The sequence below is a fragment of the Papio anubis genome, chromosome 8 (assembly GCF_008728515.1).
Source record: "Papio anubis isolate 15944 chromosome 8, Panubis1.0, whole genome shotgun sequence".
NCBI classification, from domain to species: domain Eukaryota; kingdom Metazoa; phylum Chordata; class Mammalia; order Primates; family Cercopithecidae; genus Papio; species Papio anubis.
The window spans coordinates 2,455,814-2,473,138 of NC_044983.1; the positions used below are offsets into that span (position 1 = coordinate 2,455,814).

General features: G+C 40.7%; 1 long non-coding RNA gene across 1 annotated transcript; it reads right to left on the reverse strand.

Moving 5' to 3' along the window:
• Positions 1-258: 258 nt before the first annotated feature.
• Positions 259-13,574, reverse strand: LOC103886579. Its single transcript, XR_650301.3, has 3 exons — positions 13,169-13,574; positions 1,447-1,653; positions 259-921 (listed from the first exon to the last, which is right to left on the reverse strand). It is a non-coding gene; the product is annotated as an uncharacterized LOC103886579 (long non-coding RNA).
• Positions 13,575-17,325: the final 3,751 nt, after the last annotated feature.

A 17,325-nucleotide genomic window follows, 5' to 3' on the forward strand; every position in this document is an offset into this window, starting at 1 on the left:
GGGACACTGGGTCAGGGCAGAGAGTCAGATCCACATTTTTTTTTTTTTTTTGAGATGGAGTTTTCCTCTTGCTGTTGCCCAGGCTGGAGTGCAGTGGCACTATCTCGGCTCACTGCAACCTCTGCCTCCTGGTTTCAAGTGATTCTCCTGAGGGAGAAACCTCAGCCTCCTGAGGGACTTTAGCTGGGACCACAGGCCCCTGCCACCATACCCGACTAATTTTTGTATTTTTAGTAGAGACAGGGTTTCACTATGTAGGCCAGGCTGGTCTCCAACTCCTGACCTCATGCTCCTCCCACCCCAGCCTCCCACAGTGCTGTGATTACAGGTGTGAACCACCGCGCCCAGCCCAGACCCACATCATACAAGGCTTTCTGCCTGTGGGAACTGCAAACGCATTAGGACCAGTGGCAGCTGAGCTCAAAAGCAATGGAGAAAAGGGAACAGGTTAGAAAGGCACCATGCCTTTTCCTACCATTCCCACCTAAATCAACTGTAGAGGAAACAGATGTCTATACTGGAACCAATATACATTATAAATGCTGTTACTGGTCATTTATTTTAATATTTCCATCTGGATTTTTCAGTTAAAGATGCACCTGGTATGTTTCATTTCTTGAGGTAAAATTCATAGGGCAAACCTGGTTTTTAATATAAAGTAGTGGTTAAGACTATGAGCTTCAGACTCCAGGCTAATATAGTATTTGAGTAAGGTTTATAACCATTCTTGAATCTGATGGTTTTCACCATCAGAAGAACTATCAATTGTATTTACTTAATGGTGTTGCAATGTGGTTTAATTGAGATAACATATTAGAGTAATCCAAAGGAGCCTAGCAAATAAGAAATTCTCACAGAATTCATCTCGGTCCTTCTCAGATTCTGGGTTTATTGAGTCCTTCCCTCTTCCTCTGTCTCCCACTGGTTAAAAGGAATAGAAAAATGGATTAGCTCACTTTTAACAGACAGATCCAGGATTTAAGATAAACATTTTAATATAAAATATATCCTTCTTTATACTCTTTTGCAATGAGTAATCCTGTAAGATTGAATATAACATGGAAACGTAAGCCAGAATATGTTAAATTATTCTTGGCTTTATATAATGTTCAAAAACACTTAGCATCCAAATGTGCAAAGTATGCTTTAAAATTCATGTTAAGAAATTACTTTTGCTAGACATTTCTTTCTATCAGACATTATTTCATAAGTATTAGTATAAGTAGGGTAGAAATAGTCTGACAAAAATCTTTCATGACATTTACAGTCATAAATATCCTTGCTTAGAAATGCAGGAATACATTGCATTCTATGCTTCTTTTATACTTTGTCATTTCATCCTTTTAAAACACATATTTTTTCTTTTATGTCATATTTGTAATAACTAAAATTTATTTTTTTTTGTTGAATAAGGAATCAATATATAAATGAAATGCATTCAACTACCTTAGTCACTTTAGCAAGACTCCGCCTTTAGAAGCCTTGCACACCTTGATGGATGTCACGGCAAAATCAAGAGAGGATGCAGATGCTGGGAGCTCCCGGTGGGACAGCCCTTCCTGGGTCCTCACCAGCCCACCGAGCATGTCTTTGGACTCATCTTTTGCGACAGCTCACAGCTGTGAGATATTTTGCAGGTGTAGCAAAAACAATCTGTGAGCAAGGGAGAAATTCAGGACAGCGATTTTCACATTTTCTTGGTATTCCTAATTTTTGTACTTATTTATGTATCTTTTATTTTACTTTAAGTTCCGAGATACATGTGCAGAATGTGCAGCTTTGTTACATAGGCGTACATGTGCCATGGTGGTTTGCTGCACCTACCAACCCATCATCTAGGTTTTAAGCCCCATGTGCATTAGGTATTTGTCCTAATGCCCTCCCTCCCCTTGCCCCCCACCCCCAACAGGGCCTAGTGTGTGTTGTTCCCCTCCCTGTGTTCGTGTGTTCTCACTGTTCAACTCCCACTTATGAGTGAGAACAATCGGTGTTTGGTTTTCTGTTCTTGTGTTAGTTTGCTAAGAATGATGGCTTCCAGCTTCATTCATGTCCCTGCAAAGGACATAATCTCATTCTTTTTTATGGCTGCATAGTATTCCATGGTGTATATGTGCCACAATTTATTTATCCAGTCTATTATTGATGGGCATTTCGGTTGGTTCCAAGTCTTTGCTATTGCAGATAATGCTGCAATAAACATACATGTGCATGTGTCTTTATAGTAGAATGATTTCTAATCCTTTGGGTGTATATCCAGTAATGGGATTGCTGGGTCAAATGGTATTTCTGGTTCTAGATCCTTGAGGAATCACCACACTGTCTTCCACAATGGTTGAACTAATTTACACACCCACCAGCAGCGTAAAAGCATTCCTATTTCTCCACAGCCTCGCCAGCATCTATTGTTTCCTGACTTTCTAATCATAGCCATTCTGACTGGAGTGAGATGGTGTCTCCATGTGGTTTTGATGTGCATTTCTCTAATGATCGGTGATGATGAGCTTTTTTTCATGTGTTTGTTGTCCACATAAATACATACAAAAATTACCTCAAGTTGGATTAAAAACTTAAATGTAAAACCAAAAACCATAAAAACCCTAGAAGAAAACCTAGGCAATACCATTCAGGACACAGGCATGGGCAAAGACTTTAAGACTAAAATACCAAAAGCAATTGCGACAAAAGCCACAATTGACAAGTGGGATCTAATTAAACTAAAGAGCTTCTACACAGCACAAGAAACTAGCATCAGAGTGAACAGGCAACCTACAGAATGGGAGAAAATTTTCACAATCTACCCATCTACAGGAACTTAAGCAAATTTACAAGAAAAAAACAACCCCATCAAAAAGTGGGCAAAAGATATGAATGGATACTTCTCAAAAGTCTTCTTAATGTTTTTTCTTTTTTAAATGGAGTCTCATCTCCCTCTGTTGCCCAGGCTGGAGCTCACTGAAACCTCCGCCTCCTGGGTTCAAGCAATTTTCCTGGCTCAGCCTCCCGAGTAGTTGGGATTATAGGTACCCATCACCATGCCCAGCTAATTTTTATATTTTTAGTAGTGATGGGGTTTTACCATGGTGAACAGACTGGTCTTGAACTCCTGACCTCAGGTGATCAGTTGGTCTTGGTCTCCCAAAGTACTGGGATTACAGGCATGAGCCATTTCGCCCAGTCTCTTCCTAATTTTTAATACTAAATATCTCATGGGGATTGAGAATAAAGCAAGTATTTCCAAAGTGGCAATGCCCCTGTTGTAGAGCATAAAGGTCTTGGTGGAAATTTGGAGTCACATAGACCTGGGTTTTCGTGGAGTTTTACTCACTTTACAGATTACAGACCCTTTGACACGGTATTCTCTCCCTGCCTCTAGTACTGCCTCATCATATTGTTTCTTGGATATTTTTAATAGAACACAGCCAGTGACAGGTGCTCCACGTAATGACGCTGTGTGCGTGGCCTGTGAGCCCGGAGCTCAATGTGTGTCACCCTTGGGTGCTTCACACCCCTCCCCAAGCCCACGTAAATTCAATGTACTCAACCAGAAGGACATAATCAGAGAGAATAGCCTGGCGTTTCTTTGATTTGGTACCTATCTTTTCAGTTCAATAGAATGGAAAAAAAAACACAAACCTTTCTGAGCTCCTACTATATGACTGAATATACAGAAATGAAGAAAGAAATAGACTCAGTTTTTCAATAACTTGAAGACTAAAGAGAAAAGAGAAGCACCGTCCACCTGGGGAGCCCTGACGTTGGAAAACACTAGACCAGGTCTGCACAACGTGGCAGAAGAGTCAGATCTCGGGGCGGAGCAGCTTCTTGACCTGAGATGAGACTAAGGCGAGAACATTCGGAGATGGAACATCCTGAGCAAAGTGAACCATGTGAACGGTTCTGTGATCCTGAAGAACGAAGTGGGTGTGGCAGGACAGGAGGCTGACCAGGCAGAGGCCGTCAGGAGGAAGCTCGTCTGTTGCCCTGAGACCTGGTAGACAGGTGGAACCACTGAAAGGCACCTCCCTTCAGGCACACACATTAAAGACTCTGACTGAAGGATGTTGGTTGGCATAAAGCTAAAAAAGCCCTTATCACAAAATGTGTATATGCAATGCCTGGTACCCATAATTAGTGTTGTGGAAACAGTTCTCAGTCAGTATCTCTAAGTCAGAAATAGCAATGGATTATTCCTGTCTGTATTTTACATTATCACAATTTTTGTATAGACAAAGCCAGTATCTTTAGCTTGTCTCCCTCATCTGCGCATATGTACAGAGCATTATCATCACCTGTTGGAATGACCTGAGGTGCAACGAAACTCCACGCAGAAAAACCAGATCTCTAACAGTGAGGCCAACAAGTACCATTCTTATTGGAGGCAAGCACCCAATTCAATCAGTATCCAAATGTACAAAAATGCATAATGTCCATGTCATCCAAGTAATGTGTGTGTTCTGAGGCCATGTTCCCTTTAGTCACAAACAATGTCAACACATGTGAGTCTCTGTCTTGTGTTTACAGATTCACAGTGTGTAACTTACAACAAGAAAATCATATCAGAACATTTTATGGATATTGTTCTCAAGTATTTTAGTGTGACTTGGCATAAGGGAAATGAGAAGGCACCACAGAGGGAACTTGAGTTGATTGCATCTGGTGAGATAAACCCCAAGAAATCCTGGCTTGAAGACATCAGGCTGATGGGAGCAGAGAGAATGTGAGCCTGGGAATCAATCAGTGGGAGAATTTAATGAGATAAAATGCTTTGAAGTGGTTTAAAGTAATTCTTAAAGTGATTTTTAAATTGCACAGCTAAAACTTGCAGAAAAGTACAGCTGTTTTGTAATAAGTTGAACTCAGGAACAATATTTATCACTTTTGTTTTTCTTCTATGCGATGGAATCTGTCTTTGCAGATTTCAGAGTCCTCAAATAAAAGAAAGAGCCATTGTTATTATTCAGGCAGATAAAACTCAATGATAAACATAGCTTACTTAAGCTAGAAATCGGGGAAAAATAAAAAATGGAAATACCACTCACACCTTCAGGGACAAATCAACTTGAAGAATGAAACTCTTCATGGAATCCCTACTAGGGCCATCCAACCATTTCCCAGTGAGAGCATATTTCGTTCAACACAGGCTGATGTGCAAAGTATAAAAGATGTTGCTATTCCCGTCTTCACTGTAAACATACAGTCAAATATCACAGCAAATTAATTAAATTGATTAATTAACTAAACCTGCACTACTTCTGATTTGGATTTTGTCTTTCCATTGCTCCTACCATCCCAAGATCAAATCCTGCCAAACAAGCTCTATCTAAGCTGTTTTAGGTGGTTTTTACTCTTCATTTTTTCTTTCATACTCTTACCTTTCTGTATGAAATATTTTGTGGTGAACACAGCTATGTTTAGTTTTGCCTGGCCTGAGTTTTTTTTTGTGTGTGTGTGTGTGCTGTTGTTTTTAAACACAGGAATAGGAAATTACATTTATAGGGAAAGAAAATTATTCCAAGTCTCATAATTGTTTAACTTGGGAACAGAAAATTATGTTGTTTTCAGGCTTCATGCCCTAAACATTTCAAATTGGTCTTACCTTTTCTAATCTAAATTATGAGCCCTGCGTCCTTCTCAGTCATGTGCTGTATTCCATACACAATAATACAAACCACAGTCATCCGTTGGTACGTGTATTTGCCTATCAGATTTCTCTAGAATAGAATCGCAATAAGGGTGGTGCTCAAACACCTCTTGTAAACACTGACTCTCAAATACCTAACTCAGAGCCTGAGACATGTCTTGTGCTAATAAATATGTGACTAATTAGATAAATTTACTTTAAGGCATAAGAAGGGCACATGCAGACAGTGGCATGTGATTTATAAGATATGTAGGAAATTATCTTTGCTTGCTATTTATAAGACAGCGTGCAAAACTCCTGCTCGTTGAACAGGTATTTATGCAACACCCACTCACTGAACTGTGAGATTTCTCCCAGTGGCAGAACGTCCATTTCCGGAGAGGGTGTCCTGTCTGAAGGGCTGAGCTCTGGAAGCCTACGCTGTGCTCAATATTTCTGCTCACTCTCTGTCCCTCCTCTTCTTTCCATGTGCTGTCTCTGTCACGATTTTGATATATGTAAAAAAATCACATTTCGCCAAATTCCTGGTTGGCTGGATTATGGATGCAGCTTAATTTTTCATATGAGACATTCTTCTGAGGGATTAGGAAGTCAAAACAGAAGTGGAGACATAGAGATATGTGTGGATTCTCCGGTTGCAAGAGAAGGCATACAGGAATGGAATATTTAACTGATCTTGTCAGATTTTCTGAAATAAATACATTAGCTTCCATAGCTGAAAGACGATCCAATTTAGCGTCTAGTAGTTGGATAAATTTAGGTCTAACTGGCGACCTGTATCAAATATGTGTGCAGTACTCGAGCATCGCTGGTATAAGGCAGAGAGAAGTATTTAAAGGCTTGGATGGAAATCCTGGGATAAGTGACCATGAACGGCTCCCACCTGCCTCCTCTGCTTACATCTCCAGAAGAGTCCAGGAGTCACTCAGGTACTTAAGGTGCATGAGTGACGGGAACTCCAACATCCTTAAAGAGCTCAGTAGTAACTGATTTTGAAGGCCAGTGATAATAGAGGGGAAATGACACCACCAAAATGAGGTCCTGGATGTCAATAAGCGTGACAGTGCACCACAGGACGAGGTGGGCGTGATGGTCCCAGAGGGCAGCGGGGATGGGGGGGAGCCTGATGGCACCAGAAGGTGGGGGTCACTAATGGCACCAGAGGACAGGGCGGGAGCTGGCATGATGGCACCAGAGGACGGGGGGGGGGGGGAGACATGATGGTCCCAGAGGACCAGGAGCAGGGCGTGATGGTACCAGAAGGTGGGGGCGGCCGTGATGGCTTCCCAGAGGGCTGACACACAGAGCTGGAGCTCACCAACCAGAGAGAAGGTAGACCTGGTTACTGTAGTGAATAGTAAGGTTGGGATAACAATTGGGATGGTTTGACCTGCAGGGAGCTGCAGCTAATTGATTATGGTATCTATATGAGTGTAAAAGAGCGGCTGAAAATTCAACTTTGCTTGATTTGTTTTTAACTTGGCCTCTTATGTTCTATTTACCCCGTTAGATATAGGTTTTATTCTTTTCTAAAGTGATCTAGGTCAAAATTAAAACAGCAACAAGAACAAACCTCCTTGCCATTGGCTTCGGTTGGGTTTGTTCAATGAGGAGACCTGGTTTGGTGGAAGAAACTAAAGGGAAGCAACAATAAAGGCCAGGGTATTTATTTCCCATAACAGCCAGCCAGGCCCTCTCAGGACAGCCCCATCCCTGGATTAAAGGTCACTGTCCTCCTCATGGCAGCCAGACAATAGGAACATCTACTTGCATTTTCTTCAACCCAAACTCTCCCCCTCATCAGGTCTGGAGTAAGTGAGATTTGGGAGAAAGGCTCTCCTGCTGCTAGTCTCAGAATTATTTCTTGAACATCTCCCACACCCTAACCTACACCTTTATAAACAGTCCCTCTCCTTGCCAAGGTTCTGGAGAAGGCACAGCCCAAGGCTATGACGTCAAGGTATCAGCTTAACTGGGAGGGAGAAGCACCCAGCAGTGAATGCGAGGGGTTGGGGAGTGAGAGAGCTACACAGAGGCAGCAGGTCCGTCTTCCAGCTCTGCTGTCTTGGTGCTCAGGAATTATCCTGAAGGGATGCAAGTAGAACCACACCTCAGTCTCCAAGAGAGGAAAGGATGGGAAATTTATCTGACTAAATCTCACTAGTATCCCATTCTCCCAGTTTGCACCATGGGTCCGCGGCTAATTCCACACACCTGCTCTCTGGCCCGGCATTCGCACCGAAAGCAGTTATCCTGTGTGGTGTTGTATCCACGTGTGGAGTCCGAGGGGCCACCTCATTTAGGTGTCATCCCAATTGAAGTAGGGAGATGATCAGAAGAGTATGAGAAAAAACACAAGATTGGTGTACAAGCCGTTTTGAAAATTAACTCTTCTTGAGTAATCTCATTTCAAATGAATCCTTCATTTCCTGACGCTACTCTAAGTGATACAGTAAGGAAAAAAAACAATATGCAGGTTGATGATCATGAGTGACTTGACATGGGTCCACATGGAGAGTCTAGTCCCTCCATACTGACAAAGCTAAAGCTGAAAGGTTGTCACACCTTCGGTCTCCCACAGGTAAGCACAAGTGATGGAGGAGCTTTGGAATGATGGAAGTCTCCCAGGTCACCCCGGAATCTGCTGCCATTCCTTTTACCATCAGACTCACTAGGCTTCCAGCTCTAAGTAGAGACCACGGCAGAGAGGGTCCTGCTGCCACTTGAGGCACGGGGCAGCTGCTGTTTCTGCGGAAGACTTAGGACTCAGGAGGTCACATGTTTCTGAAGGGGCTATGGGAGCACAGACGGCTTCCTGGTCAGCGGCAGAGACGGCAACGCTGCAGATCTGGGGAGCATCTGGGGAAATCGTTAGTTGCAGAGACTCATGGGCTGGGAGGGAGAGGGTGCATCCACCTGAATGGGTGTTTCCACAAGGCTTGTTCTCCGGATCCCTGGGTGTGGCACACTTGAGTTCTGGAGCAAGAAAACAATGGCGAGCAAGAAAACAATGGCTAGCCCTCGTATTGACAGATTTCTTCAGTAATTCTCAGGATCAATGATTAAAAACAAGACAACAGCAACCACAAAACAAAAAGAAAAATAAACAAAACAAACTGCACACATACAGGGACATAATAAAAGTTAATGCCTCTAAAGCTAAACAATAACTGGTAAGATCTCAATGAGTAAAAAAAGTTACACAAAAGAGAAAAACTGAATCAGACCAGCAGTAGTCAGGGGTGCCAGATAAAATACAGAACACAAGTTATTTTTAAATTTCCAAAGAATAATATATATTATATATTTTTATTAGGTTGGTGCAAAATAATTGCAGTTTTTGTCATTAAAAGGAATGGCAAAAACCGCACTCACTTTTGCACCAACCAATATATAAAAATATGTATTATGTATCTATAATGGGCATGCATTATATATCTCAGATACTGAGATATATATTATATAAGTATATCTATCTCAGATATTGTACAGGATATACTTAAAGGATATTACTTGTTTGTTTGTTCCATAAAAATAACTTTGAAAGTTGAATGATAGAACTTGAACAAATCCGATATCCATCAAAGTGAAATTTAAAATTAAAACATGATTTCGTGAAATAAGTTGAAGACAAACATTAAATAAAATTTCATATGGTATGAAATGGCATAATGAAGGGGGCATACCAAACACTAACCATTGTAGTCCAAAGAAAATAGCAGTTCAATTTTCAAAGCAAAGGTGGTTCTAAATTTGGGAGAACTTTATAATTTATAATCTTGGTAGATGATAATCATATATCTCTTCTAGAATATAGCTGATATAATAAAGCAAAAATTAGTAGGAATATAGAGAAACAAAAACATATAATAAACACATTTGGTTTAACAAATGTCTGTGAAATGATATAGCCTATACATAACTAAAATCAATATTTATGTCCATGGAGAAGTTCCAACATTTTTTCAAGGACTGACGAAGTAATTTTGAAATGCTGGAGATTACCTTTTTAAAAAATCTAATAAAAATACCAATTAATAATAATAACTATAAACCTTTAGCGTCTGTGAAGTTACTCAAGTCTCTCTAAGATATCCTTACATCAAAAGACGCAATTGTAAATTGCATAGAATTCAATGAAAAACAGAGTACCACTTACTAAAATGATGCTTAGTTATCAATGGTTGTGCAGTTTAATAAAAAGGAAAATTTTCCTGCCATTGTATCATATTTGAACAACATCACCAGAATAAACCAAATGGCACACAAACTATAAAATAATAAGAAAAAAGTTTAAATTAATAAAGTAAGAAACGAAAAGTAGAAATAATAAGTAAGTATAAACCCTGGTTCTTTGTAAAAATGAAACAAAAAAGGTATTGAGCACAGTAATGCAAAAACAGAAAATACAATTAGAAATGAGGAAAACATAAACATAATATAACCATAGATATGGAAGAGATGAAGTATTATAGGCTAGTAACACGTGCAACTGTAGCATTATACCATCTAATTCAGAAGCCTGGACAAATAGCTTGATTTTCTACACAGAATATTTATTATCAGCGTTGATTCAAAACTTAATAGAACATTTGAATTAATCACTGAAAGTACCACTGAAATTTTTGGAAAGGTGATTAAGGAGATATCATTAAAGAGAGATTCATTTTGTTACTGACGTACAACTTAGGAGTGGATTGTTTTATATGCTGGGATGTTGGACAGCTCCCTGGTTCATTTTATGGTGGCAAAACCTAACGATGGGAACAAGATAAAGTCAAAAACAAGTCAAACCAAACTAAACCCAAACAGACAAAGAAATACCCAGAGATGATTTCCCTTGTCCACCGGATTCGAGAGCTCCTCCACCACGGATGTCCTCGGACGAATATTCAACATGAGCCACATCACCCACACCAAGGCATCTGTTCATATTTCTCTTTGGGGTGAGTTCTATCCTTTTTTTTCCTTCAATTCCCTAACCATTCACCCAAACAACTGCAGTCTTCCAGCAAAGGGGGCTTGTCCCCCTCGGGAGAAACTGGAGAACAGCTTCACTGGCAAGGGAGACATGGGAGGGAATTCGGAACACACGTGTCTAAAAATCATCTGAATTTTCCCAACAGCTCCATTCTAAAACTTGGCAGCCCACTACCTCTCAAACAGTGTTGTCATTTGTACATGACATCCTCGAGACCCTGGGGGTTCAATTTACATCACAATTTTGCGAAAACACAATTAGATTTAGAGTCTTGTTTATATCCATCTAAAAACTCTATAGTTAAAGAAATAAGAAATCCCTTTGGCTCCTCTGTAGAAACTCCCGTCTGACTGTACTTTGGGCTGAGAGTTCAAGTTTCTCATTTTCCATGTCTATTTGTCCAGTGCAGTTGGACGCAAGCATTCCCTCCATAGATCTGAGTCAGAAACACTCAGCACCCCTGGGGTCGCTTCACAGGCCACTCTGACGGAGCAACCGCAAGGAAAGCTACGCGGTTATGAGGCCACTGAGCCAGACATTACGCACTACCATGGAGTGGCAAACAAGGGCCCCAGGCACAGTCCTGAGACCATTACTGCCACAAATCACTGCACCTGAAAGCATCCCATCAGGAGAAGCGAGCCACTCTCGGTTCCACACAGAGGACGTGTAACATAGGGCCCAGGTGATATGCTGGGGGGACTGGGAAAGTGGAAAGGGAAAAGGGAGAGGTTGAGGAGCAAAAGGGAGACATGGAAAGATAAGAGATTGTGTATTCATGGAGATACAGGGAAGAGGACAAGATATTTCAAAGCCTAAAGTAGCAGACCTGGAAATAAACAAGACTGGGATTCAGGCATAGCTACACACCTGCTTTGACAGAGGCCTTGCTCCAGCAAAGGCTGGGACCAGCGTTCAACCTGACTCCACTTACCATGAGCAACAGAAACACTGAGCTATACAGAGCCAGAGCACAGAGGCACCAGGAGTCCGTGTGTACAATGAGGAGGGAGAAGGCCCCTGGGCTGCTCAGGGAGTCCTAGTTTCTGAATGAAAATGAAGCCACTTTGTGTCTCTCCCACCCTCTCTCCCTTTCTCTGCCTCTGTGTCTCTGTTTCCCTCCTTCTCTAACTCCCCACCTTCCGTTTCTCTTGCTTTCTGCTGTTCTCTCTCTTCCCCCCACTGTCTGTCTCTGCCGCCGTCTCCTCTCCTGCCTTTCTCCCTTTCTCTATTTCTGTTTTGTCTCTCCTCTCTATCTTTTCTCTGTCTTTCTCGTGGTTTCTCTCTATACATTCCTATCTCTCTAGATGTAGCTCTGGCTCTACAGCTCTCTGTGAACTAGTAACAAGATGCAGCAGCTAAAGTTATTTTCTCAAGTATATATTAGTCTCTGTAAAAAACATTATTTTTTCTCTCACAGTATTGTACATGTCAATGTGATTTTATTAAAACCTATTCCACCCTTTGATTTATAAAGGCTTTTCCCCCAAACTCTATTATTTATAATTCACATGATGGTATAAATCATTTTGTAGGTCAAATAAGTTTGGGACCTGACTTCATAATCTTTACTGCCCTGATAATATATAATAAGCTCTGTGGGAACTATTTTAAACTCAAATGGAATTTCTGTCAGCTAATTCCTGAGATTTTTAATCTGACTTATAAATTGTCAAGTCTCAACAAGTAACAGTCACAAAAATATGTATAAAGGACATGAAGAAAATTATTTCAGTGGTAATACCAGTTAATTTGTCAATTATCACATCATGATAGAAAATAATGTATTTCATTAAATTTTCTTAGGTGTTGATTATTTCTTGTGGATCAGAAATGATATTTTGCTTGAAAATAAATCACATTGCATTGTATAAAATTGGCAGAAAGTTAACCATTTTTGCTGTTCTGTACATATTTTAAACAAGACATTTTCTTTCTACAAAATCAAAAGATGGGACTTTTTGGGCTAGAACTTTCAATTATGATGTCTTGTGTTGACATAGAGAGATCTTATTTTAAGAACTGATTATATGAGGCAGCACCAACGCATGCTAATTATTTATCAGCCTGACTAACGGTTATGCTTTTAAGCTACTGAGACTGTGTCATTGTGCTTGCAAATACTATTTTAGCTGCAGCAGTTGGTTTCTGGTGGAATTGTATCAGCGATTTACTCCAAATAAATTTAAATGCATCAATTTCAAATGCAAACAGGACAATGTTACATCAGATGACCTAAATGGAAAGGACTAAAATGATGACACAGAGGGATAGTCCAAGGTGGACCAGACACCAAAGACCCTGAGACGGACAGCGGGACAGAGGGGAGTCCTCTTGGGCACAGGCTACCTAGTAACAGAGACCTACCCCCAGGTTCACGACATATGCGGGGCAATCCCTGGACAAGACATGGGCATCGATGTAGAATCAGAATCAGAATAAATGATTACAGCTTCAGACTAAGAGGGAGTAGCCCTTTTAAATAGCAGATGAAGACGATGAGAAGCCATTTGTTCGCCTGTCTGTCACACACATTGAAAACTTACCCGGACTTCATAACACAGAATGGAAATGTGGGGGTGTTTGTGCCACGCCCTTGACACTCCGAGGTGAACAAGCCCACGGCTAGGAACACAACAAGAATTGTATATCACCACAGGGTGGAGAGCTGAGTCCACCGTGGCCCTGGCTGTGGGCTGCAGCTCTGAAATTCTCAAGGAAGGTGGTCTGGGTCACTCTGCTGTCGTTGAAGGGGTTGGAACTGCATTACCTGCAAGAAAACAAGAATTACAACGTTCTCCTCATTGTCTGTGAAGTGAGTAGGAAATACAGAGGAGAAAAGCAAGAAGAATCTCTCCTATTAAGTCTTAAAAAAATAGGACAGGCCGGGCTCGGTGGCTCAAGCCTGTAATCCCAGCACTTTGGGAGGCCGAGGCGGGCAGATCACGAGGTCAGGAGTTTGAGACCATCCTGGCTAACACGGTGAAACCTCATCTCTACTAAAAACACAAAAAAACTAGCGGGGCGCGGTGGCGGCGCCTGTGGTCCCAGCTCCTCGGGAGGCTGAGGCAGGAGAATGGCGGGAACCCGGGGGGCGGAGCTTGCAGTGAGCCAAGATGGCGCCGCTCACTCCAGCCTGGGCGACAGAGCCAGACTCTGCCTCAAAAAAACAAAACAAAAAAGGACTGCCTGTCAAATGGGCAGGGCCATGACTGGAGAAAGAACTATTGACAGGGGGGGGGGGGGGGCCCTGATTTCTCCCACGCACCTGCTGAACTGCTGGAGCCTCCCCCGGACGGGGCCGTAGCGGGTGAGCCTGACACAGGTTCCCAATGACACAAGACACTAACAGCGTGAGGAACACCAGAAAATAATTATCCTCCCAAATAAAGTAATCATGAGTGAGAAACCAAAATAAGCATCTTCATATGTTCAAAAAGATTAAAAAAAAACAGTAAAGCAAAATCAAAATTGTTTAAAATTATTAGAGAAATGACTTTTGAAATGAGAAATAAAATCAATGAAGTTAATAGCTCAATGGATGATTTGAAGTAGGAACCAAAAAAGCCAAATAAAGCACTGGTGATTCATTAAATAGAGCAGAAAAAAATACAGACAAGAAAAAATATGGAAAATATTGAAATGATCTTAAGGCATAGAAATAATAGAACAAGAAAATCCAATATACGTCATAAAAATTAATGGAAGATTTGGGGAAAATGTAATATTCCAAGGTACACTTCATGGCAGTTATTCAGATATGAAGAAAGGAAATACGCCCTCATATTAAAATTTTACAAAGCGTTTTTAAAAGGTGTTTTACGAAAACATCTACTCCTGAAGATATTGCAGTAACATTACTGAGTATTTAAAAAAAAAAAAAAAAATCTTCATAGCCACAGAAAAATCAACCAGCCAACCAAACACAATCTAAAACAGAAGAAAAGTTGGAGGACAGCAGATTTCTCATCAGAGCATGATCTAACAGTCCTCCTCCTTTCCCCTGTGGTTATTTTTTTATTTTATTTTATTATTATTTTTTTGAGACAGAGTCTCGCTCTGCCGCCCAGGCTGGAGTGAGTGGCCTGATCTCGGCTCACTGCAAGCTCCGCCCCTCGGGTTCCCGCCATTCTCCTGCCTCAGCCTCCCGAGTAGCTGGGACTACAGGCGCCGCCACCTCGCCTGGCTAATTTTTTTTTATATTTAGTAGAGACGAGGTTTCATCATGTTAGCCAGGATGGTCTCGATCTCCTGACCTCGTGATCCGCCAGCCTCGGCCTCCCAAAGTGCTGGGATTACAGGCTTGAGCCACCGCGCCCGGCCCCTCCATGGAGATTAGTGATGATGGTTGGAGACTACATTACCTTTTGAACTGTGACTTTCCACTAAAATCACAAAGGAAAATGTAGAAAGGAAAACTTGTGACTGAGGAAACCAACCACAAAGATGATTTACATGCAGCAGGCTCTTAGAAAGCATCACACGAGTTCATGATGTCTAAACTCTCCGCTAGCCTTAGAGTGTAACTCCCTCTCCACCTTCGGCCCAGCATTCGGGGTCCTTCCCAGGGGTCTTATAGCTCCGCCCTCTCCTCCATCACCAGGAGGTGCCCTGCTCGTGCATCCTGACCTCAGCAGACAGAAAATCTCTCTCGACTTCCCCAACTCTTCCTGTGCCATCCACACAATCTTGCCTTCAATTTTTATTTTTTTTATTTTTTTTTAGGAGGTAGGGTCTTGCTCTGTTGCCCAGGCCAGAGTGCAGTGGTGTGAACAGGGCTCACTGCAGCCTTGATCTCCTGAAGTTCAAGCCATACTCCCACCTCAGCCTCCATAGTAGCTGGGACTACAGGTACGTGCCACCACACCCAGCTAATTTTTATATTTTTTGTAGACACGGGTTTTTGTCGTGTTGCCCAGGCTGGTCTTGAACTCCTGGGCTCAAGCAATCTGCCCACCTCAGCCTCCCAAATTGCTGGGATGACAGGCGTGAGCCACCATGCCCGGCCTCGCCTGGATTTAAATCAAATGACGCACAGAAACCTTTGTATAGTCCACAGCAGGCCACAGGTGTTTGCTATCACTGTCATTGTGCCTTAGGTCACAAGATTTTGCTAGATAATCATATGCTTTCTTTAAACTTTATTCTGCTGATGAATACTAGTAGTCATCTTTCTACTCCCCCCAAAATTAAGTTTTTTGAGTTAAAAAAACTAAAAGAAACAAAGAAACATTTTTTACTCTCATCCATTTTCAGGAACTCATTCTACATTTTCCAGACACACCAAGAAAGCACTTGAAAATGTAATGCACTTAATTTTCAAACTCATGTATTTGATGTATGAAGCTTTACTGTAACAATGGAATTTTCATTTTTCTAATCCTCTTTATTTTAATCCAGACATGAAGATTTTAGAAGACGTTCTGCCTGTGTTGAGGCTTACGCAGAAACCACCCAGCAAGCAGGACCCTGGCCAGATGTTCTTGTTTGACTGGTTTCTGACTAAACACTGATTTGCTTCTTCAGTATCTTCTGTCTGAATAAAGGAACATTTAGAGTCTGACTCAATGTGTTACTCATAAATCCTAAAATCTCTAACTTAAAAAAATATATTTAGGATGGATCTTCATTTAGCCCACTTTTTAAAACCTCATAAACCTCATTTATTTTTCTTATTTTGCATTTTAAATAGGCAATAAGTGTAAGATTCTAATTAAAAAGGTAAATTCTGCCATATACAAATAATTCTTAGAAGCTGAAATTCTCCAAATGCACTTTTCTTCTTGTAAGAAAAATATAACGAATACTGAATTCCTCAAGATGACTTTGCCACGTACAACAGTCTTTGAATGTGAGAAAGCAGAATATGTGTGAGATGATGGGTGTGTAATTTGGGTTCAAATGTGGCGTTTATCAATCTGTTTTATGTTGATTTGTCTCGTGTCAATTCTGGACTTTTCTCATTTCAATTCTGGCTATTCTGATGTCTTTTCTGATCACTGTGTATTCAAAATGCTTATGCACAGCTACTGTGGACATCTAAAGCTTTGGGCACTTTAGACAAGAAAGTATCAAATAGGCTTTGGTGAAGAAAGAACAAAGATTATATTAAATTATTTCTCTGGAATAGGTTGTTTTAAACTATGAACTTTGCAATTGGCTCATGTATTTTAGAAGCACAGATACATATACACAAGGCCCCTTCATATATATATATACACACACACACATATATGTGTGCATATACATATATACACATATACACACACATATATAATACATATATAACTATTTTATCATTTTTGTTTATATAATTAAAAGCTATAAAGGAATGGTTACAGCTGTTTGTATCTGTTGCATATTCATCATAATGGGCCAATAAATAATAATGTTAATTCAACATTTTGGACTTACACTGTAATGAGAAATAACATTTAGTTCATGTGAAAATCAAAGTGACATTTTCAAAGAGAAAGTCATTTGAGGTTTTTATAATTTGGAATCATCAAATTAAATAATGTAAATATTTCTGATCCTGAGTGAAAAATACCTATTTTTACATGTTTTTATTTATTAAAATATATTATGATTTTTTGTTAATTATTACATAAAATAGTTGATGTTTCCTTTATGACACGACATAGTGAACATTACTAAAGAATAAGGATGTTTCGATTAGAAGCTGTCAATGGAACAGCATTTC